The 24,369-nt window shown below is 41.1% G+C and overlaps 1 protein-coding gene across 1 annotated transcript in view; it reads right to left on the bottom strand.

Moving 5' to 3' along the window:
• The window catches only part of LOC149310588 (acyl-CoA:lysophosphatidylglycerol acyltransferase 1-like), a 90,544-nt gene that overhangs the window by 14,022 nt on the left and 52,153 nt on the right, over nucleotides 1-24,369 (bottom strand). The gene's annotated exons all lie outside the window — the stretch shown is intronic.

Raw genomic sequence — 24,369 nt, forward strand, 5'->3', positions numbered from 1 at the left:
GTACCACCATTATCCAAATTCTGGATACCAAAGACTCTCCATTCTACTCCATCACACAACCCCCTAAAAATCTACGGTGTATGCTCCATACTGCCTGAGGAAAAGAATAACATAAATTAGCACTACTGCATTTAAGTATTGTTATTAAAATGTTTTACATATTTCTCTTAGCAGGACTGTTCTAATATCCAATTGCAGGAGGCTTTAAGAGTAAATAAAGTATGATTTAAAAATCAAACAGGCATTGAGGGATATATCTTTGAAATTCTGTCAATAACTGAGATGCTGATTAAGGCAAAGCTTAGCTCATTGTTTAAAGACCTAACTGAGTCCCTACTAATAGATTTATTTCAGCGTAAGATTTCAGTGCCAAGGCCTGCCTGCCAGAGTTCACTCAGTTTCAATGTTTCAATTGAATTCAATGGCCAGATTGGTGTCGCGGTATCCAAAAAACCACAGCCCTGATCCAGCCTCTGAGAGCACAAAAACGAGCCTCAAAAAAGAGCTCCTTTTTGCCCCCTCTAAAGGGTGTCACAGCAATGGCACAGCTTTGTGACGCCCTTTTGGTGCTGCATCTCCCATGATGCTGCGCACCGTCTACAAGGATGCACGGCATCATGACATGAAGGGGGGGGGCACGGGCATGGTGTCCAGCATGTGGACACTGCATTGTGGCTCCACCTACAGACTGGCACAAAGTGACGTGTTACAGCAGTCCATAGTGTGTGTTACAGTAGTCTGAATGAGATGTAATCAAGGTACATGTCACCATAGACAGATCTGACTTCTCAAGGAATGGGTGCAGCTTTAATTGTGAAAATGCATTCTTGGCCATAGTCGAAATCTTGGCATCCAGGCTGAGATCTGAGTCCAAGAGCACAATCCAGCTGTGAACCTGAAATTTCAGGGGCAGTGTTACCTACTTGAAATTACAGGACAATGGGAGCATGTCCTCCACCCTAGCAATACAATATTTTCATCAGAAAACTACCATATCAACATCACTGTACAAAAGAAATGGAATCAAATCATAAATTCAGGCACAACATCGCCACTTTACATTAGATTAGTTAATTATTATAAAAGTTATCTGATAACTCAGTGAAAAAGAGAACATAAGGAAGTATGATAGCCACTCAAATTAACCAGATATAAATGAAAACAAGAATTTATTTAAAAGATTTATATGTCTCTCTACAATATTTTCTGCAGGTGCTGTTTGTCTTGATGTTGTTGCTTGCAATAAACTGAGAAGACGGCAAGATTTCTACTAGGGAACTAGATCCAAATGTTGCTTAGGAAGAAGTTATGGAACTTAAAAAAAATCTGAATTCTTAAACATGAAAAAGGACAGTTTAAAACGTCGATTGGCTCAAAGCTGTACACACAACAAATTCATCCCTACTTTCAAGGTTATATGTGAGATGTTTCTCCTCATTTCTTTTTTTTAATCCCCCTCCCTTTTTAATTCTCTTTTTCTATCTTGTCTTGTGTGCATATTTCTATCTCTGTTCCCATTTTCAGCCCTACATATGTGGCTTTTATTTCCAGTAGTGGCACATTTGTATATATGTTGTATTATATATGCATTCCATGCTGTTTCTGCACTAATCTGCTATGCTTTTTCAAAAACATGTGCATTGATATTCATATTTAAACATTATTTTAGATGTATTTTCTCTCACACACCTTTTCTAAATGTATTCTTTCTCAAAACCCACCACATATTTTACACCAAGAACTAGTGCAACACAATATGTGACAAATGCAAAATCCCATGGGCAGCTAAATTTCAAACTGCCCATAAATTCATGAGATGCAAATCATTCAACACCAGAATCTACAAAGAATGAAGCATCCTCAAGAACCCCTGCCTTAAGCACAGTAAGTTCTGAGCACTCCTCTCTGCCACAGAAGATAGGCTACACACACTGTTCTCTCAGTAGTCAGTATGTTAAAGAACACTCTGTGACATAACATGAGCTCAAGTGATCACAACCAGATGCTTCACAGCTGCAAGCATAATACAAGGGGTAGGCATTTCTGCAGTGGGTCTGCAGGACAATTCGATGGACCACAAATTGGCCATATCCCACATTAGTACCATGGAAGTGATCAGAAGTCACTTTTAGATTGAAATAAAACTGGTTTGGGGCCTTGTTTTATAGGAAAATCATATTCCCTGGAGTGTAGCTCTCCTTTTATTTCTCTTTTAAAATATTTGAGAGTATGGCAGAGAAGCTTCTGGCTGCTGTAAAAACAGATAGAGATCACACATGTACAAGAGGCTGTGTCTTGCCATCCCAATATGAATATACCACACACATAGGGTTGCCATAAGTGAGGACCTCCAAACCGGGACAAATGTAGGACAAATGCAGGACAACATTTTCAAATGTAGGACACATTTTATAAAAATGGAGGACACGCAAAAAATTGAGGCTTTTTAAGAAATGTTAATATAAATCCATGTTTCTTAGGCATGATCAAAATGGAGGACATTTTGACATTATTCGTAGACAGATCACGGAAATGTACTTCCCTTTCTGGCCACCCCCCTCTCCCCATTCCAAACAGCACATTTGAGCATTGAACATGGCTTTATTTTAACATTGCCTCTTGCATATTTCAGAGGCTTATTCCACAGCCAAACCCTTTGGTCAAGAGACTTTGGTTTTTCTTCATTTTGGCTTGTTTTGTCTGTATTCCTCCCCACTAAATAAAGGAGACATGAAATGGAGTTAATGGGTACAAGTTGTTCAACAAAAAAGTCTTGTGAGACTCTGTAGGCAAGAGGTGCACCATGTTAAGAACTGCATTAAGCACACTTAGGCTGCTGCCACACTGCTTTCACTCTCATCACTCCATCCTATGGAATCCTGGGATTTGTAGTTTGTTGTGGTGCCAAGGCTGGGCTTTGAAATCTCAGGCATAAGAGAGGCAAAAGGCTTGGGCTGCATCTACACTGGAGAAATAATCTGGTTTGAGACCACTTTAACTGTCTTGCCTGAATGCTATGGAATTCTGGGAATGGTGGTTTGTTCCAGCACCACAGCAGAATGGCAGTTAACCCCTGGAAAGCTCTCTGACCAAGGTGACCAATGCCCTCACCCCAAAATGTAGGGCACCCAAGCAAAAATATGTAGGACATGGCCAAAAATAAAAGCTAAAAACACCCATGTAATTATAAATCCATGCTTCTTAGCCATGATCCAAATGGAGGACCTTTTGAAATTTGACAGAAGAGGACATGTCCTGGAAAAGGAGGAGGATGCCTGGTCACCTTGTCTCTGGTCCAAAACACACTGCAGAAATAAAACAATGCTGGACTGAAATGCCCAGAGTTCCTCACCAAAGCTGCATCCACACTGAGGAAATAATCCAGTTTGAGAGTGACTTAACTGTCCTGGGTTAGTGCTGGGGAATGCTGGGAATTGTAGTACACTGTGGCCCCAGAGCTATCTCTGACAGGGAGTCCCATAACCCTCCAAACGTAGTTGAACTGCAGTGCCCAGAATGCCTCCCCAGGTGCATCCACACTGAGGAAATGGTCCAGTTTGAGACTGCTCAGTGCTGGGGAATCCTGGGAATTGTAGTCTATTGTGGCCTCAGAGCCATCACTGACAGAGAAGTCTCAATGTCTCCCAAACACTAGCATTCCCAGGATTATTATTCCTGCAGTGTGTGAGAGAGATATAAAAGCTAGGGACTGGATTCATTTGGAGGATCTCTGTGTCCAAAACACACTGCTTGGACTGCCAGGGCTCAGTGCTATGGAATCCTGGGAATGGTAGTTTATTGTGGCACCAGAGCTCTCTGACAGAGAAGGCCAAATGCCTCACAGACCCCAGAATTCCAGAGCATTGAGCTTTGGCAGTTAAAGGGGTCTCAAAGTGCAGAGGGGGGGGGAGAGAAAAGCCAGGGAGTGTGAATGAGCTCTGAGAGGAGGAGGAGAAGGAGGAGGAGGAGGGAGGGAGCCAAGGGAAGTGGCCAGGACCACCAGAGGAGCCCCTGCTTTTCCTCATCATCGCAGCCTTCTCACTGCTGGCAAGAGGCTCTGCCCCCAGCCAGGCAACTCCTCCATTCAGTCTCCTTTTGTCAAAAGAGCTCTGGTGCCACAAGAAACTACAATTCCCAGAATCCCATAGCACTGAGCCATGGATGTTTAAGGGGGGGGGGGTCAAACTATTTCTGCAGCCTTTCACTATCCCAAAGCCCTTCCTATTTACAAGCAAGGCAAAATCTCTTCCTTCCAAGCCATTGAAAACCAACCCAAGGGGAGGGCCGATTGCTTCTTTCCCATTGGTCAGCTTTGGGAGAAATTTGCATATTACAAGGAAAGGTGTTTAGGGCCTCAAAAACGACCCTGTGATAAAGAATTGCAACAATACTGAGTGGTAGACATTTAAAAGATGAGGAGGCATTTAGACTCCCAGGGAAACATGAACCATTTATGGCCTTTTTTTCTTTGCTCACTGTAACCTGAAAGTAATGCCTTTTGCAGGGTATATATACCAAGTGGGCTGGCAATAGCTCTGAGTGGCAGATGTCTTGAAGACCTGCTCTCTAGGCTTAAGGCAGGCAGGGAGGCGGGGAGGGTGGCACACAGCCATGGGGAGGGCTGGAGCTGCCTCCAGGGCCTTGCTGGGGGGGGAGGTCCCGGGGGAGGTGCCAAACCGGGGCGGGACCGTGTGGCCCCGCCCCAAACCGGGAAAGTCCCGCCCCCAGGCGGGATATGGCAAGCCTACACACACAGGGATAAACCACAGATCAGATGATACCCACAAGACCAGTCTGTAATACACAATTCCTGAACACTACTTTTAATGCCTTAGCCAAGTTCATTCAGTTTCTTACATTTCAGTACAGGTATATTATCCATGTATTGGTCTAGCTGAGACAATATTAGTCCTTTCCGATATTATTACTGACATTAAAGTATATGGCTTCTTCTAGACAGAAAATATAGCATTTTCTGCCTTCGAATACTGTTGGCATTTTATTGAGATGTATGAACAAGGAGAAAATTCCAGTTCATTCCTACTCTCTGAAGTTGTGAATCCCATGTTACTAAAGCAGCCTGATTATTTCAAAATCCCCAAACCCAAGTTGTTGGTATTGAAATCCATCCAGCAGTTGGAAACTGTTTCACATGAGAAACATCCCACCTGGTCTGTGGTGGTTTTTCTGTTTCTCTCCCAAATGAACCTGCTGGGTAACTACAACAAAGGACATTAAACAGGTGGTGAAGAGGAGAAAAAGGCCTTTTTAGTTGTGTACCCTTATCTACACAAGGCTTTCTTCCTCTGGGAGGTGTGCATAGCCCCATACAGTGGTTTCAAGTGCTAAGAAGAAACATTTTTGAGCGCTTAATCACCACTGTTATTATTATTCTATGGACAATTCTGCATTTTTTAAAATCTTGTTTGCTCTGATGCTTTCCTATTGTTTGCACTTTGTATTAATTTATTAAACTCAATATAATTCACACCAGAATCTCTTGAAGTATTTTAAGTGAAATAAGAGGGAGAAAAAACACCCTTTCACATCATGGAAATGGTTTCCATGCCACAAGGATGGGTGGGCCTCTGCAGATCAGATTATATAAATAGAACAATGTTTATCAGCATTAGTGCCATTCTCCCAGAGAACATAATCTGTATCTTGAAAGAAATGCAGTAGGCTGAAAGAATTACCATCATCTACCTGGCTTGGCTCCCAACAGCACCAATTAGTAAAGCACCAGAAGATGCCAGCACTACCATAAAACATTTTAAACAGCATTAGAAGGCACATTAAGGTGTTTTCATATGAGATTTTGATAAAAGGGTTGAAAGAGCAGTAGGAAGTGGGCTTGATAGATGAATGACAAAATGATTACAAGTAAAGGGAACAGAGTAGTAGAAAGAAAAACAGCAGAGGTCAATCTTGGCTAAAAAGCGGGGTATAAATACATTTTAAAAAGGCAGAAATGGAAACAAAGAAAGCCTGATGGGAAGAGAAATACTGTAACTCACTAGATAGCGTAAAAACAAAATATGCAATATGCTATTTTAAAGTAGACTGGTCAATTTTTTGTTGTTCTCTATTGCTGAACTAGAAATCTCCACATGACAGAAATGGAACTCTTCTTTTGTATCTGCACACCTGTTCAAACATAAACACTATATGATATCTCTACATTTAACAATGGTTACAATGTGGTCTGATGGCCTAAATACAACACTCAGCTGATGGCACAGGCATACTCCCAGAAAGCTAAGCAAACTTTGAACCTATCAGGTATTACCCAGCATCTTAATCCAGATCAGCATAGAAGTGGGACTGCAGCCAGAAGAGATGATGTGGAGAAAGAAGAGGAACAGATCCAGAGCCCCTACTTACATTCTTGGTTTATCTAGTGCAACCAAAGACACCTCCAGAAGTCAAACTATTTAGATCTTTTCTTTCCTATAAAAAGACATTTGGGTTTTCTTTTTGGCAAGTTCTCAACTGCCAAAGAGTTCACTGAATTCAACAGCAAAATAGATCAATTTTTCAAAGGATTGCCTGCATGGAACTGTTTGTTTTGCATAGTTTTTTTTTGTGTTTTTGGGGGGCTATGTGGCCATGTTCTCTTCTAGAACATAGCCTAAAAAACCCACAAAAAATTATGGATGCCAGCCGTTAGTTTTGCCTTTGTTCACCTTAATCACCATTTCCCTCTGTTTTCTGTCACCACTATTTATATCTATATCCAGCTCATTATGTGTATGCCTCTCTACACAATGTGTGTGCCTTCAAGTGGCATGTTGACTTATGGCAACCCCATGAATTTAATAGGAATTTCATTCTGGTTTGCCAGTTCCTTCCTCTAAAAGAGCCTACAGCCCCTGGGTATTTGTTAGTGGTCTATATAATTAGTAGTCCAAGATATTATAAGAAACAGTTTAATACTTTAATCTCATGCTTGATAATAAGAATACAAAGTATGATGCTATATCATATAGCGATAATGAAGTAGATTTGGTTCAAGTATTATTTATGAATATAAATAATAAAAAATAATAAAGTAATAGGAAGTATACTATTTTGTTTTATAGAGTGATAATATGTTTATTTCAGAATCTCTATGTAGTACCTAACAGAAACTAAGAGTAAATCTTAAGATAAGATGGAGCCGATAGGGAGAGCTGAAATCATTAGGAAGTAAATGAATGTGGATGATTGTTTTGAGGTTTTTTGGAGGGGTATGTGGGTTTTTGTTTACGTTTATGTCTTTTTTCTTCTTCTTTCTTTTCTCTTTTATGTATACTGTTGTCAAGATATTGTATCTGGTTTGAATGTATTATATGGGTTTTTTAAAATTAAAACTGGACATGTCAGCACAAAGACTGATGCAAATAAGATTAATACCCAATGGGACAAAAACCCAACAGGACAAAAACCAAATGAAAGGGAGCGTGAGTTAGTAAATTTATAAAGTATTTTTAAAAATTAAGTGAAAAATATAAAAGCATTAAAAACACACCAAAGCAAACACCCCAATAAGAAGCCACCAGGGTGCAATTACATATTAAAGCCTCCTTGAAATAAATAAATAAATATTCTTGTGGATTTCAGCATGGAGAATGGAACAGGGTTGTGAAAGAGGAAGAGCTGCCAGAGGCCTTACACCTGTTGATCTAGCTGTTGATCAGTTGACAAGATGGAGGTGGATGCAACAGAGATGCAGATGGTGGGACTCTCAGGATCAGTGGGCCTCCAAATTCAGCTCTATAATCACAGACAGACCTTTGTAGCAGTGAAGGTAGGTAATAGGGGCTGTACCAGTCTCTACTATTGTACAGGTGATAACTGCCCCAACCTGGTGGAGAATGTACCCAGTAGTCATCACAGTATTGCCTTACTGGTGGAGGTGGGGGGGGGGAGAAGGAAGATGACAAGGAGGACGGTTCTGGGGGCGAAGAAGAGACACTTCTTGCATTGTGGCAGATGATTACTGGTGAACTGGCAACCTGGTTCTGTGTGAGGTGATGGACAGCCAACTAGGAGTGGTAGATTGACCTCTCATTGAGCACTTCAGCTCCAAATGTAACTGCATTTTGACATCATTGGGTTCAACTCCAAGAGAAGATCTTCTGCCAAGTGTTCTAGAACCAGACACGGATGAAGCTGAGCCCATATAATCAGGGCTAAATGCAAATGAAAGAACCAGAATAGACTGTACTATCAGACCAACAGTATTAGGCACCATTAATGCATCCCAGTCTTTCAAACAAACTGAAGGTACATGGGTAGGCTTGGATCTCTTCTGTCAAGACTACATGTCTTTGAAAAAGAAAATAAATAAATAAACAAACAAACAGACTTGCATTTCCTTTTAGAAACTGAAGAATCATCAGAAGACTTCTTTTGCTTCTTGGGAGCAGCAGAGACAGAACCTGCACCGATTCTGAGCAAGACCGGGCTGAATCCAAAGTTGATGATACTGAGGTTTCCTGACGAGTGAGGGAGCTTTTGCCAATTCTAATATAATCCAGACAATGCCCATATAGGCCATGAAAAAAGGCCTGGTTTGGGTGATCAGTCATGTTAACAACTGACTCCAGAAGGATTTTAAGTATCCAGAAGGATGTGAAGCCCTGTTCTGATGGGTCTAGTGGGAAAAGGCTCTAAAATTGGAGCACATATCGACAACATGGGCCTCCCCCAAGCAAAGGAGACACTTAGAATGACTGTCCATTTCTACAGACTGTCCTTTCTACAGAGGACACACTTATTAAAGTATGCTAGAGATTCCATGAACCTGTGATAAGTGAAGAAAAAACAAACAAACTAGAAAAGTGTAGTTAACTCATGAGGTTCCCTATGATTTGGCTGCAATGGTGGACAAAAGAGAACTGAGGAGGTTTTAAGTAGGAACTGTACTGAGCATGGGCAGTACAAGAGGGAGTTGGCCAAAGAAATCTAGCTTCTGAATATGGTCTGTGCAGGCTTAAAGAATCCCATATGTGATCCTAGAAAGAAGAACCTGGTATCATCTTTGCATCTGTTGAAGTAGACTGAAGTCTACTAAAGCTTATGCTAACATCTTCCTTTGATAAATTAGTCTGAGAGCTACTACAAGATCCCTTTGCATTTCTGATGAACAATTTTTAAAAAATGCCCCCCCTTACTTATCAGACCTTATTTCTCCTCACCTTCCCACTAGGGCCCTCCATTCTGGTAGTCAAGGCCTGCTGTCACAGCCCAGGATTTCCTCTGCCCCATCCCGGATTCGCCCCTTTTCACTCGCTGCCCCTCACTCCTGGAACCTTCTTCCCCCGCGAGCAAGAGCCATCACTTCTTTAACCAGCTTCAAAACGGAGTTGAAGACCATTCTGTTCAGGGCAGCGTTCCCAGGCATTGCATAATTGTCACTTGCTATTTGACGTTCTTTTGTTGTCTGTTTTATTGAATCATTTCCTGTATTGCTATGTATTTTATATGTATTATCCTACTAGAGATGCCCCTTCCCCACCACCACTCCCTCTGTGTCGTGTCTTTCTAGATTGTAAGCCTGAGGGCAGGGAACCGTCCAATTAAAAAGATTGTATCTACAGCGCTGTGTACATTTACAGCGCTTTATAAATAAAGGTTAATAATAATAAAAAATGAGCTCAGAAATACAGTACTGTAAATACTTTAGAGACTGTACCTTAGAAGATTTTTACAGTCTTCAGCACTGCTTCTCTTGTGGATCCTCCTAGTTTTGATCCTCTGAAAGCAAGTAAATTAGCCCACAGAGAACTGAATGGAAGCCCTGCAGACTGCAGAATGTATGTATCTATTAATCTCTACATGCCCTTCCTTTCCTCTGGCTCTCTTACAGCCCAAAGCTGCCAAATACAATAGCTCTGAATGTACTCTTTAGTAGGGATGCTTTCATCCAGTGCCAATACAAATTCTCACAACTCTTAGAACAATCAAAGGAACATGGAAGGAGGGGGCATCTTTTAATGATATGAGCTATTCAAGTGTACACAAATTCTATGCAGGGAGAAACAGAAAATGAAGAAAGACAGAGAGATAGATAAAATATTTTACTTTAAATATATTAAAATACTTTAAAATATTTCTGTACCCCTACTACTGACTACCGTATTTTCCGGTGTATAAGACGACTGGGTGTATAAGACGACCCCCAACGTTTCCAGTTAAAATATAGAGTTTGGGATATACTCGCTATATAAGACTACCCCTCTTCCAACGCACACCAAATAAAAATTTAAAAAACATCAGATTTGATTTCAATATGGTAATTTTAATTCAAATGCTTATGGCATGCAAATACTTAGCAGGAAAACTTGTTGTATACAAAGCCTGCTTGGATTGGTCAACTCTCCCCGTCTCCAAGACTATGAGACCAGTAGCGCAAACACAGCTCTTTTTTCCATACTCTGTGGCTGTTTTTGAGCTCCACCCACCATATGCGGTGACCACAGATTCTCCGGTCCAGCTTGGAAGTTTCAGCACCTGCCATATCAGATGACCCCCGGTGTATAAGAAGACCCCCAACTTTTGAGAAGATTTTCCTGGGTTAAAAAGTAGTCTTATACGCCAGAAAATACAGTATATATCCTAATGCCTTTGGAGGCTGAATAGTAAAAATGCAACAGTTATTAAACACAACAACAAAAATATTACTTTACTCCATCAGGCTAACCTGACACAGGATAGTTTAGCCATTACTTAATAAAGTGTTTGATTCAACTAAATTTCTGCTTCTTAATATTAAAAATGATTAAAAAACATTTTGGGATGAAACCTGAACTGACAAAAGCAATAGCAGCACTGCTTGTTAACATGCAAGAAGTAGCCACAAGGCAGTCTAAAAAATTGTAATAAAATTGACAAATAAAAACTGAAATAAGATGCAGAGGTACTCTTTGTCTGATCCAACAGGATTCTTCATATCTTCTCAAACTGTTTTTTTTCCTATTAATTTTTTTTCCTGATGATCAGAGTTCAAAGCTTAGAAAAATAAACAGTCAAAATAAGAGGTATAATCTCACTTTGCTCCACATTCTCTGATCTGTGGGATCAGTACATAACTAAGACATAACATGTAGGCCAGTGATGGCAAATGTTTTAGAGACTGAGTGCCCAAACTGCAACCCAAAGCCCACTTATTTATCGCAAAGTGCCATGTCCCTCTGACTTCCTAGTAACAAACTCTGGTGAACTCTGTGCTGAGGTGATGGTGTGTGTGCCCACAGAGAGGGCTTTGAGTGCCACTTCTGGCACTTGTGCCATAGGTTTGCCACCACTGATGTAGGCTCTTAAAAACATAAAATGTAGGCTGCATATGATAACCAGAAATAGGACAAGATTAATTGGTTATGCATCTTGACACACCAGGAAAAGCAAACTGCTCTATCTAAAATGAGATTTATCCTCTTACACAAGCCAAACAAGACATTCCCTGAGATGTACACTTTAATAAAACTTACAAAAGGTTTTAGACAAACTACAGGCAACGTATAAACATCAAATTCATGCATATGAATGTATATGTACAATGTTTATTTAACTTACCATTAAAAACAAAAAGTACAGTTGGCCATCCATATCCACAGATTCCTTATCCACAGATTCAACCACGGCTTGAAAATATTTTTTAAGCATATAAATTGTGACAAACGTTGTCACAACTAGCACAACACTCATAGTGTGACTATTTTGGACTATAAAAACTGTACAGATCCAGATGATGGTGATGAGAGCAGAGTCCCATATACAGAACCATTACAAATGTCCAATAATGCACCTAAAGTAGTGTGTCAATGTTCCTCTGTGCGTTGTACACTGTGCAATCATGAAACAGCTATGGGCATTCACTGTTTCTTAAATGTTGCACTGTGATGGTATTCAGTATTGGGATTTCACAGTGTTAGCATAGTGTAATGCCACTCGCAAATATGTAGGTCTTGACTATGCTACACAAGCTTAGCTTTGCAGCAGCCTCACCTACTCTCTCCCTAGGACGCTTCCTTCCTATCTTCCTCAGAAACTTAATCCTATCTGACTTTTTTTTCTTAACTCTCTCCTCAATATTCCAAACATTACCTTCCATTCTCATTTTCTCAACTAATCATCCTACACATGCTCTACACAACATTCTACACATGTCACTCAACCTTCAAACACTCTCCTAAGCCTACCTACTATCTAATATCACAATACAAATAAGCAAACTATATAACAAACTGCGTAATGTCACAGCTCCATCACCTCCCATAGTGCCCATCTCTTATGCATCCTGCATCATTTTGCCCCTTGACACTATTTAATTCTCACTAATCCTTTCTCCTCTGAAGGAGCCATGAGAACTCTAGCCCAAAATAATAAAGCCTACAGAAATAAAACATATGAAGTTTTAGGCTGCAGCTGATATTCCTTGTAGGGGTAGAACATTAACAAAAGGAGAATATGCCAATACAGAAAACTTGGGAGATTGGTTCTGAGATTATTATTATTACAGTATGATAAACAATAACATCTACTGTATATACTCATGTATAAGTCTAAAATTTTAGTCAAAAAATTGACCCCAAAAGTCTGTGTCGACTTATCCATGGGTCAATATAAGTACTATACTTTCATACTTATTTTAAAAAGGAAAGGAAAGATCATAATCTGCCCTGGAAGCACTGACTTCCCTCTATTATCTCATCCATACAGCCTTTACTATGAGCACAAATAGTTAATGTATGCTGGAATTTTGTATGTTCTTTGACACTGTTTTCGTTTGCATCATCCGTTACATCCTTTGTTACATGCCTCTAAATTTTACCCTTGACTTATCCATGGATCATATCAAAATCCCTAATTTTGGCCTCCAAACCTGCCCTCTGAAGAAGAGGGTTTATATCCATGAAAGCTCATGCTAAAATAAAAACCAATTAGTGTTAAAGGTATTGCTACATTCCCTTTCCTCCCTCCCTTTTATTCTTTTTCCAGAAGGTATTAATCATTCCTGGACTGACCTACTCAATCACTCTCAGCTAGATATTAGCAGACAACACATATAAGAATCAAGCACACACATGGCTGAAAGTGAACCTCTTTAAGCTCATATCCTTCAGCTGTACTGCCTGTCTAGGCCAGGTGTGGCCCCCAAAAGCCCCTAGACCCCACCAATTTTAATTTTTTTAGGAGGAGCATTTTTTATCTATCTAAACACCCCTAAATGTCCTAAAACCACAACAAAATGAAACAATTTAGTCCCCACAATCACTCCAACATCTCCACATGGCTCCACCCGGCCCCTGGAAACATTTTTCTTAAAATGTACCAAAAACAAACCAGAAGTGATGTGACATCAGGTGCATTGCTGTGGCTTTTGCAGGGGGTGAAAAATGATGGTTTTGTGGTGAGAGCAAAATGAGTGACCTTATCCTCAACCTCTCCAGAATTTCTCTTCATTCATAACAATCACTGTGGGTATTCACAAACAATGTGTTCAAAGTTCAAAGGTGTTGGCTTTTTAAGAACATGATTAGTTCCATTACATTCTATTATAGCTCTATCACTGGCAAAAACTGATAAAAACATCACCCTGGTTTAGCCATTCCAGTTAATCAGTGCAATACTGTAACAAAACCTTTACAGCAACCAAAATATTCTTCGTATAGCAGAAACCTGCTCCTGAAAATGTCCTGTGTGATATTATGGGAGTCATAGTTTCAGCCCATTTTAAATAGTCCAAGAGAATCATGAAACACAAGAGATCTCTAAAAGTAGAAAATAGAATTATATGTACAGTCGGCCCTTCTTATACACGGATTTTTTATACACGGATTCAAGCATACATGGTTTAAAAAAAAGTATAAATTTCAAATATCAAACCTCTATTTTCCATTTTTTATAAGGGACACCATTTTGCTATGTCATTATATTTAATGAGACTTAAGCATACACGGATTTTGTTATACACGGGGGATCTTGGAACCAAACCCCAGCGTATAACAAGGGCCCACTGTACTGTCAAAGTACCATATTCCATTAATCTATAAAGTAATGTCATTGGACAAAAAACACGTTGAAGCATCATGAAAACCAAGATTGAGAGTTCCTGCATGGCAGGGGGTTGGACTGGATGGTCCTTGTGGTCTCTTCCAACTCTACGATTCTATGATTCTATGATTCAGTACAAGAATCCAGACATTTTAATGTTATAATAAATAAGTAGCCCAGATGACAAAATGGAAAATTTGCACCATGAAGAATAAGAATTACCCCAAAGGAAGGTAAAGGTAAACCCCCTCTTAGCAAATTCTGCCAAGAAAACCCCATGATAGGTTCACTTTAGGGTTGCCATATGTCAGACATGGCTTGAAGGCACACTACATTATTTAATATGCTTTTGACAAAGTTTAGGATGTGAAAAGACAGCAGTCCATTATCTGTGAAGAGTTATAAAACAACACTATCATAGAAGGTAGGTCTTTAGAAGACCGCGCTTCCACCAGCTGGTTGGTGAGGAAGGACCCAGGGCCCGCAGCCAGCAAAGCCAGGGCTGGCCCGGGATGGGTGGAAGCAGACTCACCCTGAGGGCTGGATTGGGATCCATGGCTTCCAAAGGGGGAGACAGGGAAGAGGGGAAGAAAAAAGGAAGGGAGAAAGAGGGTTGTTTTTTTTAGAATAGAGAAGAAAGGAAGAAAGAAGCCAGGCAAGCCAGGTGAGTCTGAGGTAAAATCCAATCCGAATGGAGAAGGAAGGAAAAACGTCCTAACAGGAGCGAGGCAGGAAGAAGACGGGGCTGCAAGGGGTCACTCCGCCCATGGAGGAGGGGTCGGCCCCTGGCCTTTGTTTTTCTTATCTCCCTGCCTACCAGGTGCCATTGAGGCGGAGTTACCCAATATCAAGGAGGCTCGGCTCCTCTGCTGGGAAACAATGAAGCTGACAAACAACTGCAAGAACATCAGTGATATAAATAGATACCAACAATGATCAATGCCAATGTTTCTGGAACAAAGAAACCTTCTGACTTGCTAAGAAGTAACCAGATAATAGAAAATCTCCAAGCAAATGTGATCAGCAAGGCTCCTTCTTCATACACTCATACCACAACAGATGAAATCTATATTCAGTTGTTGTATAACTTAAAGATATCATTTTGCATAACACTACTTCAAAGTCACTTTTATGCTTAGAGTATTCTGCTCTAAATGGATATGATGAAGATTAACAATTTTAAGATATACTCACTTAAAAGTGAAATAAACCGTGAAACAGAGTAGATGAAAATAATTTTTATCAGATTTTTAAAACAGTAAAATAAAATACTACCGGTACATTTGTACACTTTAAACATTCATTTAAAATGACAGTTAGAAATAGACTTAAGCCTATTATACATGTTCATAAAAAATTTAATGGCTCTGTGACACTCACACACACCTACAACCAAATATGAAAAAGCAAGGAAATTAATTTTTATAAAGAAAGCAAACAGAATGGAATGGTGGCCAAGGGGTCTAAACCATTGCCTTTGGGTAAAACAGAGTCCCTTATTTAAAAAATGGCAGCATCAAGGTTTGCTTTTGGGATAAAAAAAATGTTTTCATGCTGTGAATGGATAATCTGTGTATACAGAGGGCCCAACTGTATTATACCTGAAGCAGTCCCTCAAGGGAACAAAGAGGATAACATACACAGAAAGCTCTAGGGAGCCATATGAATTCAAATGATGGTGGGTCTTTAGAACTGTGTCTAAACTAGCTCGCTCCCGTTATTCAAACTTTGGCTCTGCCACTCCTATCCTTCGGTTTAATAAAATAAGGAAGAGAGCGGGGCATGCTCTCAGCTACCAGCTTGGCTTGCCTGATGTTAATAATAGCTCTTGGGCTGGGGGAGCGGCATTTAAAATTTTCCGCTCCACCCAAGCCCACTCAAAGCATTGCCTTGGCCGTCCGTCACCCTTTCAGCCCGATGGAATGGGGAATAGTGGAGGGTGGCTCCTGATTTGGACTTGCCTTGGCCGATGAAGCCCCGATGGAATGGGGGAGAGTGCCAGCATTCAGCTCCGCATCCCTTCTGGGCTCTTTTCAGGATCAGTAGCAGCAGTAGCAAAACACATTATAAACCACCCCAGGCATAAGATGTTGTTTGAAAACACTGAAATTCTGGACTATGCTAACAACTATCAGGTTAGAATGCCTAGGGAAGCCATTGAAATCCATAAACACCTGGACAACTTCAACAGGAAAGAAGAAATCCTTAAAGTAAACAAGGCTTGGCTACCAGTCCTGAAAAACACCAAAATCAAGAGGTTTTTGTGGGTTTTTGGGGCTATGTGGCCATGTTCCAGAAAAGTTTCTTCCTGACATTTTGCCAGCATCTGTGGCTGGCATCTTCAGAGAATGCTTTGCCTGGAAGATGCCAGCCACAGATGCTGGCGAAACGTCAGGAAGAAACTTTTCTGGAACATGGCCACATAGCCCGAAAAACCCACAAAAAACTATGGATGCCAGCCATGAAAGCCTTTGACTTTACACCAAAATCAAGATCCAGCAAATGCAAATGAAAACCACCCAGGGTAAGAGGGTTTCCCAGCAGACAATGGATCATTAATTAAATAGACACCCTGAGGCCTTGCCATTCAACAATAGAGCAATACACAGATCAACAGATCAACATGCAAATCACTTCTCCTCAATCACTCTCTTCCATGCCAGCATTCTCTGAAGGTACCAGCTATAGCTTCTGGTGAAACATGAGGAATAAACCCTTCTTCAGACCCCTGGTGGCACAGTGGCTGAATGCCTGTACTGCCACCACTCACTCACAAACCACAAGGTTGTGAGTTCAATACCATCTAGGAGCTCTGGGTCGACTCACCCTTGCATCCTTCCAAGATCCCTAAAATGAGTACCCACATTGATGGGGGCAGTTAGCTTACACTTTGTAAATCGCTTAGGGAGTGCTTAAGTGCACTGATAAGCGGTGTAGAAATGTACTTGCTATTGCTAGAACATGGCCTCATCGCCCAAAAAACCTACAAAAAACTATGGATGCCGGCCGTGAAAGCCTTCGACTTCACATAATGGTTTCCAACTGGCAAGATGGTCAGGCAAGGCGGCATTATTTTTTACAAATATAATACAGTGGGTCCTTCACATTCGCTGGGATTAGGGACACAGGACCCCCATGAAAGTGGGGAAAACTGCCAATTAAAAAACAGGGCTTTAAAAATCTGAAATAACACCTCTCTAGGAATCTCTAAATCCTCCAGAGCAACTCTGTGGTTAACATCTGCTGGAAATTGGTCAGTTGTGCTAGAAGACCTACAAATGCCTAGTAGGAATCTCTAGGACCTGGAAAGCAATCTCTGGTTAAAGTTGGCCTTAGAGTCATGCTGGAGGACCTAGACATTCCTAGAGATATAATATTAATCAAATTTGTGAATAATCAAATCCCCAAAAGTCAAAGCCACAAAAGTGGAGGGACAACTGTATATTTATTGTAGTAGTAAATTATCATTATATTAAGAGCAAAATTCCAACATCAAACAACATTCAAATATAAAAGCAAATAAACATGCCACTCTGTGTTTTAAGGAGGGTATAACCCCATTTTACACAGGCTGAATCCTTATTTCCAGATCTGTCTTCCAGCTGATCAGAACCTCTGTCTCGCCTGGGTTAAGCTTCAATTTATTTTTCCTCATCCATTCCATTACAGCCACTAGGCATCAGAACAGAAATAGCCTCTTGGAATTAAGAGGAAAGGATTAACAGAGCTGGGAATCATCAACATACTGGTGACACCTGACCTCCAAACTCTGGACAACCTCTCCCACCAGTTTCACATACTGTATAAGCTAAATAATACAAGAGATGAAACTGAAGTGTGAAGAACTCCACAGGCCAATGGCCAAGGTGTTGAACTGGAATCTCCCAGCACCACTCACTGAGAGCACCCTTCCAGGAAAGAATGGATACATTGTAGAGCAGTGCTCCCAATCTCCATCCCAGCAAGGTAACCTAGAAGAATATGATGGTTGATGGTATCAAAACCTGCTGAGAGAACCAGCAGAACAAATGGGGACATTGTCCCCTCTCTGCAGTTCCCAGAAAAGGTAGTTTACCAAGACAACTAAAGCTACCTTCATTCCACAACCAAGCCTGAAACCAGTCTGAAAGGGTCTAAATAATCTGCCTCATCCTGGAACCCTTGGAGTTGAGAAGCCACCACACATTCTAGTACCTTGTCCAAAAATGGGATGTTGGAGACTGGTTTATAATTATCCAGTATAGTAGGATCTGGGGAAGGTTTTTTCCCCCAGAAGAGATCTTACAGCCTCCTTCATGTGTGCTGAGACTTTGTCCTGTTGCAAAGAGGGATTAATCACTCCCCTTACCCTCTCAGCAAGTTCTCCTCTGACCTATTTAATAAATCAGGAGAGACAAAAGTCTAGTACACAAGTGGTGGCTCTAACTTCTGCATCCTCAGGCTGCACAAACTGAAAAGTATGCATCAGCACTGAACAAGCAGGGACCAAGGATACACTCACCAGACCTGTATTAAATCCAAGTCAGAGTGAATCAGAGCTATTTTATCTGCAAAGTGGTAGGCAAATTGTTTGCAGCAGGCTGTTGAGTGCTAAAATTCTCCTTTGGGTCAGACTGTAACAGACCCCTGGCCATTCAAAAATACCAACACTGGACAGTTCCATGAGATAACAGACCACTGCAACTCAACCTCCCTGTCCCCAAGGCCTTGCCTGATATTGCGGGCAGAGCAGAGAGAGAACATTTAACCCTTCACAGCTTCATCCAACCAGGTCTCTATTATACATGCCAGGTCAGCACATTCAAGTCCTGGATAGCAGCTGTTTTACCATTCACCAATTTGGCATTAAGAGCAAAATTTTGAACTCAGGGGGACTGCTGCCAAGCTATTCAGATTATTTGAAATGGGAGATGGTTTAACAGTTACTTTACAAATTACTTTTAAAAATAGTAATATTTTTTTAAAAATTAGAAATACAAAAAAAAAAAAAAAAACCCTTGAAAACCAATGTTGCTCATTAACCCCAATGCAACACTTTTACACTTTAAGAAGGAACAATAGTAATTAAAAAAAAAAAAAAAAAACCAAACCCTTCAGGGACCCAAATGTAACATGCTACAAGTTAATGTGATTACTTGTAACACATTACTTCTAAGCTCTGCTATAGAAGAAAAGATGTAAAAATAAAATAAAATTGTAAGAGCGTTCAGTAAACTTACTAAAAAATTAAATAAAAACATTACAAACAAAGGAAGCTGCAAGTGCTAGTGCAGCAGTTAAAGGATAACAGGAGCCATAACATTTGACAAGTGTAGTAGCAGGAAGGGTGAATTCTGGTATACATGAGTCAGAGAGACCACAAAGAAAAACATCAAGCTACCAAAAGAAAGTACAGCAGGGAGTTAACACAGATGAATTGAAAACTCTCCCACCAAAGAAATCTTATGAGAAAAAGAACATAGATGGGAAAGACTTATAGCACACAAGGGATAACACGAGCAGGAACATTATCAGAATCTAAGGTGAAAATATGACGGGGGCCAGAATAAGGACGAGAGAGGATAGAAGGCAGGAACACCAACAATCTAAGATATCTGGATGACACTATGGTGTTGTTGTTGTTGCTACTGCTGTTGTTGTTGTTTTTGTTGTTATTATTATTATTTATTTCTAACCTGCTTTCCTCTCAAAGCTGGGACCCAAAGTGGCTTACAATCTAAAAAACACAATACAATTAAAAACCTACAAAATTGACAATTAAAATGTTATTAAACTATTACAATATTAAAAAGATCATTCATTCAAAAATAGAATACAATTTTAAAATGATAAAATTACTATACAAACACGCACTTTAAAACAATACACCACCCCCAGAACTTTAAAAATTTTCCAGTTTAAATACCTGCCTAAACAAACTACTAGCAGAAAAAAGTTTTAAAGACTTAAATTCAACAGAAAGAAGAAGAAAAAGCTCATTTGAGATGTGCTGAAGAAGAGTACTGACAGCCAAAAAAAACAAACAAATAGGCCCTTGAACAGATCAAACTTGAACTCTCTCTGGAAGCCAAGATGATGAAACTGAGGCTGTTGTACTTTGGACACATCACTAGAAGCTATGACTCACTAGAAAAGACAATGATGCTAGGAAAGGTAGAGGGAAGCAAAAGAGAGGAAGACGCATGCCAGATGGGTAGACTCAATCAGGGAGGTCACGGGCCTCAGTTTGCAGGACCTAAGCAGAGCACTGGAGGACAGGGGGTCTGTCTTATCTACAGGTTTGCCATGAGTTAGGGTCGACTTGAGGGCAGTTAACAACAACAGTCTCCAGAACTATATCCTACTATACCAATTAAAATTAAGTGAACAGCTACCAGTAATGAAGACAAAGGGACCAAAACAGGAAACACAGAGGAACAAAAGAAATCAGACATACAGTTTTATCCAGCTGGTATCCTGGAGGTTTCTGTCAAGGGACCACAGAGCAATTCCACCTCTCCTTATAGCCCCAGCCCAAGAGCTACTCCAGAAAGTTGCTTCCTCTAAATATGAGACCCTTCTGGCAGTCTAAATCCCACCCCCACCCCATCTTTATAAGCAGTCAAATAAATCCTGAACTACATAACTTTCAAATGATCCAGTTAGGGCAGGGAAACCACATCTGTCTCACTGCCTTGGCTGCTTTCCTCTTTCTGCTTGCAAGAATTTATCATGACTCCCCTTTGAAGTTATACAGGCCACAACAAAAGGCAATACAGTACAATCCTCATGTCTGAAAGGGATGTGTTCCCAGATGTTGCATGGATAGTAGCTTACTGCAGGATAGCCAAAGGAGGGAAGTAGTATCTGGCTCCCTCTAGATTACCGCACTGCACTCTTATAGTGCTACTATTCCACTTTAACTGCTCCGGCTGCCTTCTGTTGCAATCTGGGATTTGCAGTTTAAGGAGGGGCATTTAGAATTCTCAGCCAGAGAGTTCTTGGGCATCATTGGGCCTCATTGAATTGCAAACCTCAGAATACAACGTGAGGCAGCCAGAGCAGTAGAAGTGGAATAGCAGCACTATAAGAGTGTAGTGCAGTAATGTGGTAAAATCTGAGGGGCTTGGCCAGCTTGTTATTGTTGTTGCTGTTTTCAACTTATGGCAACCCTGAGGTGAACCTAACATAGGGCTTTCTTGGCAAGATTTGTTCAGAGGAGGTTTGCTATTGCTTTCCTGTGAGATTGAGAGTATGTGACTTGCCCAAGATCATCCAGTGGGTTTCATAGCCAAGCTGGGAATCAAAGCCTGGTCTCCAGAGTCACAGTGCAGAATCAAACCACTACAGCCTGCTGGGTCTCATTTGGCCAGTTCCCCATGCATATCTCTCCATCCTCTGTAATATAGATTAGGCCAGGGTTCAGCAACCCCCGGCCCGCGGGCCGGATGCGGCCCGCGGAGGTGGCAGGACCGGCCCCAGCCCGGTCCTGCCACTGCCGCCACTGCCTCCTCCTCCTCCACCTTCTCCTCCTGGGCCGCTTGACCGCGCTGCCCTCCTCCTCCTCCACTGCGCAGAGGAGGAAGAGGAGGGCCGCGCGGCCTGGGGCAGAGGAGGCAAAGGGGGAAGCCCCGCGCTGCCCTCCCTGCCTCCCTGCGTGGGCCCGCACCGCCCTCCCTGCCTCCCCGCGTGGGCCTGCGCCGCCCACCTCCTTCTCCTCTGCCCCGCCCCCAGGCTGCGCAGCGCATGGAGGAGGGGGAGGGGGAGGAGGAGAAGAAAGAGGGGGAGCAGAAGGAGGAGGAGGAGGGAACAGGAGGAGGAAGGAAGAGGTGGTGAGTGGCCAGAGGTTTTTTAAATTTTTATTTTGGGTGCTTTTAATGCTAACAAGTCTCCCTTGGTTTGACAATGATAGTGTGATGATGATGATGATGATGATGAGAGTCAGCTTGAGAGGCATGCAGGCACTGTTTCTTAAGCCGAGAGAGTGTCACCTTCCAAAGTGTGTTTTGGGTGCTTTTAATGCTAACAAGTCTCCCTTGTTTTGACAGTGATAGTGTGATGATGATGATGATGATAATGATGATGATGATGAGAGTCAGCTTGAGAGGCATGCACGCACTGTTTCTGAAGCCAAGAGAGTGTGACTTTCCAAAGTGCCTTTTCTGTGTGTTTTGGTTCTTTAATGGTGATATTGATATCAGAAAGCCTCTGAGGCAAGGCCAATGTAAATTGCTGTGATTTTTACAAACTCATGCGCAATGAAGAAAAACCAAAGTCCCTTGACCAAGTACACACTTCTGAGAAGTACACTTGGTGCAAGAACTGTGAAACCACCTTGACATGTTCAATATGCATAGCCATGTGAAGCCATGTTCAGTGTGAAACCCAAAGAGTTTGGTTATGCAATAAGCCTCTGAAATATGCAAGAGGCCATCTTAAGTAAAGCCATGTTCAATGCCCAAATGTGCTGTTTGGAATGAGGGGAGGAGGGGTTGGCCAGAAAGGGAAGTACATTTCTGCCATCTGTCTAGGAATAATGCCCAAATGTCCTCCATTTTGATCATGCCTAAGAAACATGCATTTATATGAACATTTTTTAAAAAGCATCAAATTTTTTCGCATGTCCTCCATTTTTTAAAAATGTGTTCTACGTTTGAAAATGTTGTCCTATATTATTTAATTATTTACACACACACCCCCGGTTGTCTGGGGGACACCAACCCGGCCCCCGGCTCAAAAAGTTTGCCTACCCCTGGATTAGGCTGATTGGCTCAAAGTGAGCATGTTATGAGAAAATGAAATCTGACCTAAATTATAATGTGCATTAAGACGACTAAGGTGAGATTGTTGTAATTTGGACATATCATGCTACATGTATTCCAATAGTCATATGTGAAATGTTGGAGGATGCGGAATTATGGTCATCAAGTAATGACTACAACTCTCCAAATGTAAATACCTGTAAATGCATGTGTATGCTGAAAAATAAAAACTATCATTTGTCTCTTTCATGTGGGATTCTATGAAAGAGCTACAGTGCATGGCTATCTATATTCTGGGTAAGTCTGAAGCTGCCACCTCTTGCTATTATTGTCCTTTGGGTGCTCCCTCCTTGCCTATCTTTCAGCAAGGGAAAAAAGAGGAGTCTAGTCTAATTAAAATTAAAACAGAAGTCAAACAAGCAATTGGTGAGAAGGTACAGCATGCTTCAAGTCACACCAATGAATGGCACAGCCATCACTGCTGTACATCTGCAATACTTCCCTTGGAATAACATAGTTCATTACTATGACCAGCTACATTTCTGCATGCCTTTCATCTGAGCAGTCTCCACTTCTCAGATGGCACTATAGAAATGACTGGAAGTTATATGAAGAACCCCCACCCCAAAGCTGCAGATAGCACAACTGTAGAGCAATTAAATGGACCTGCATACAGTACATACACAAAATAATAAAGTTTTCTTCTTCTTACAAAAGTAATGAATGCAAATTGCTTTTAGAACTTATTTCCATGACATTAAGCCAGCTGTTTTTAAACTTTTCAGCCCACAGACACCATAGTGCGTATCACTGCTCGAAGTGAGGAGGAGGAGATCACTGCATCAGAACTGTTTTAAAATTAACCAGCCGTAAAAGATTTTGAATGCTTTAACACTGTAGGTGAGAACGCTATGTATTGTTGTTCTGGTGGTGAAAGTCTAATAGATGCACAACTGGGAAAAAGTCAAAGATATAGAAGTAGTAATTTATATATCACTGTCTACTACAAACCACTCACTCACAATATCCTTCCTATGCCAATACATGGTTGCCATGTTCTATGATCCCAGAATAGTTAAACAGAAGCAGTTAGATGATCCAGGAATGACCAGTTATCTTCAGGCATTTTTTTAAAAAAAGAAACAATAAGCATTTGTTAATTATTAAAGGACCAAAGTGAATTTGTTACATCTTAAAAATGCTGCACCAGTTTGGATGAGTGTCAAATTTATAAAGTCAGAATTTCAACATGAACAAATTGGCATATACAATATGGTCTATCAATTATGTCACGGACTAAAACCTGACACTGTCTGAGATTCTGATGAGATGGCAGTTGATTATACAATGCGCCCTTGCTTTACATGGGGGATCCACTCTGGACTCCCCCCACGTAAAATACCACCTATGTTCAAGCCCCATTTAAGTGAATGGGGCTCATGCACATGGCGGCGTGGCAGTGCGCACGCCCCATTAGTCCCTATAGGACGTGACGTCCCTTCTCCCCGCGTGGCTTTCAGCATATGCTGAAAGCTGCGTAAAGCACGCCTGCGTATGACACAGACACACTGTACAAACAGCTGATGAT

Source organism: Sceloporus occidentalis, unplaced genomic scaffold, assembly GCF_023333645.1.
Source record: "Sceloporus occidentalis isolate IW3139 unplaced genomic scaffold, rSceOcc1.0.p SCAF_6, whole genome shotgun sequence".
Lineage (NCBI taxonomy): Eukaryota > Metazoa > Chordata > Lepidosauria > Squamata > Phrynosomatidae > Sceloporus > Sceloporus occidentalis.